We start from the raw sequence: 2,778 nt of genomic DNA, 5'->3' as shown, positions 1-2,778 counted from the left end.
TTCCTTTCCTTTCCTTTCCTTTCCTTTCCTTTCCTTTCCTTTCCTTTTCTTTTTGCTTCACTTCGCTTTGCTTTTGTTTTGTTGAGGTAGAATTTCAGGCTGATCTAGAACTCTTGATTTCCTGTCTCATTCCCATAATGTAATATTCTAAACAGTTAAACGTAAGCCAAACCTGAGGTTTGTTTTTTAAAGGAAAGTTTGGTGTTGGCATAAATGCATAAATGAAAGCTAAGAACTTACATGCTTTCGAATATCAAGTTAACAAACATGAGTTTTATTCTTTCTTTAATCTTAGTCTTTAATGTAATGTATACTACAAAGCAATAAGATTAAATCAAGATTATGTTTAGTTTTGGCAATTGAAATCTGGCATTATGAGTTCAAGGGAAAGCCATAATCATGTGCATGAGTGGATATGTAATTACCTGCCCTTAGCTAGTCACACAAATATTTATTTACTTGTTATAGAAGTAAATATATAACATGATACCAATTCTGAAACAATTATAAGGTACACAAAAATTTGCTAATAAACATTTTGTTTTATGTAATAAAACTATGGAACTCTTATTTTCCTAAATGACAGTTCTAAAAAGCACAAGAAAACACAGGCATGTACATTACCTTGGGTGGAATCGGACTCCCACCAACTGATACAGGGTAAAAAATGTCTTGGGAGACAATAGTTTGAATATCAAAGGATAAATACAAGTTTTGTGGTAGAGTGTGAATGAGAAATGCCCCTGAATATGCTTATGCATTTAATCCTGTGGGTCCCAGTTGGTGATACTGTTTGGGGAGATTGTAGATTCTTTAGAAATTGTCACCTTCTTATAGGAAGTAAACATTGATCACGCACTTTGTGAATTTACAGCCGCATTCTGCTTTCTGTTTACTGGGCCTCTTAAGCATTGATGAACATGTAGTCAGCTGTATTCCTGCTCCTGCCAGCTATGTCTTTCTTGAGCATGGATGAAAATATAGTCAGCCATCTTCTTGCTTCTGCTTTCTATGTCTTGTCTACAATGTCAGACTATCACTCTGAATAAACACTTCATTCGATGACTTACTGCTTATATGGGGTGTTATGTCACATCAACAGGGAAGTAATATACTCTGTCATTTGGAGTACTAAGGAGCTTACCTTCAGACAAACAATGGCATCATTGGGATGAAGAAAAGATTGGAAGAGACTTAAAACCAAAAGGATCCAAAACAAATGCTTAGTGTTAAGATTTCAGGACAGAAAATTCTCTGACAATTCTAAATCAGACCTATGCTTGGGTGTGACAGTTAAAGACTAATCTTAGACACATAGAGAAGGCAGTGAAAGCTCAGTAGCTACAGTTGGCTTACAAAGTCATCACAGTAAATGACTATGAAATTTGTTCACTATAAAATACAGTTGCAGTTCAATTGTAAAACCAATTCCATTGCTGAAAGTAGTGGTATATAGATGTAAGTTCAAGAAAACCAGCCTGGCTGAAGCACTGCCATGAATCTACATTAGTCTGACTACTATACAAAATTAGGGTCAAAAATTATTCCCTACTTGCATGTTGGCAAAACTAACATTCTGGAGTCTTCTGAATACTAGAAAATTACAGTTTATAACATAAAACACAGGGAATTTCTTATATCTAACAAGAAGCAGTCAGAGCCTCATGTTTGGTTTGCTTCTGTGTGTCCTGAAACTTCACCAATGCAATGAGAGTGGTCCAATAAAGTACAAGAGCTTCACTTCCAGATGAGAATCCTGAACCTAAGACACAAATCTCCAATGAGAGCAGAGGATGCAACTATTCAACCTTTGTTTCATAAAGAGGCATTCACATCTTCATCATATACTGCAAACAGTTCTGTCTCTCTTCCTAGTGGATATAAAAATCTTTATTTTTTTTCATGATGTTTTAGTTCAATACCTTTGTAAAGTTAAGTACGGACAAAGCTATAAAATCTCCTGCTCAGAAAACTTAGAAACCCAAAAGATCTATGTAAAGCTATCTCTAGCAGGATACTAAGAAAAAAAAATCACAAGGCCCTTCAATGCATGCCTAATTAAATTCTAGAACAAGATTTCAAGCTGAGAGTTGGCAGAAAACTGCGAGAATATTTTATTTTAGCATTATGTTAATAAGTTATAAAATATAGACCTTGACATGCTGAGGGTCTGAACTCAAATGAAATCAATGAGAATTAGAGTTAATGACAAAATCCAAAGGAAATTGAATTTTCACTCTTTTTACTCAAATCTGAGGATTACTAACAGACGTAATTACTTAAGTGTGGAAAATGAAAGAAAAGGACTTTGTACAAATGACATCATCACTACAGGTATAATGTATATATGAGGAAGAAAAACCTTAAGTACACTAAGAAAAAAGATATTTGAAAAGGTATTAGGGCAATTGGTCATGTATTATAAAATTCTTCTCTAAAATAAATTACAATTATTGAAAAAAATTTTTAAATGAAATATATAAAATAAATGTGTTTTAGTGTACACTTGCATTTATGTATCTGTATGTTCTGTATATGAACATATATTTCCACATATGTATACATAGACATATCTGACATAAACTGTACCAAATCAGTTATCATCATAATAAAGTAAGCACTGCAATAACAACATAATCTAATATTTCTTTCTTTCATATTTTGAGATTATAATATACTTACCTAATTCTTCCTTTCTCTTTTTACCTCCAAACATTTCCATAGTGTTCCCTTATCTCCTTTAAATTCATGGTTTCTTCTTTCATTAATTGTTTATAT

Source organism: Grammomys surdaster, unplaced genomic scaffold (assembly GCF_004785775.1).
Source record: "Grammomys surdaster isolate TR1022 unplaced genomic scaffold, NIH_TR_1.0 752, whole genome shotgun sequence".
Taxonomy (NCBI): Eukaryota; Metazoa; Chordata; class Mammalia; order Rodentia; family Muridae; genus Grammomys; species Grammomys surdaster.
This window is presented reverse-complemented; position numbering follows the sequence as displayed.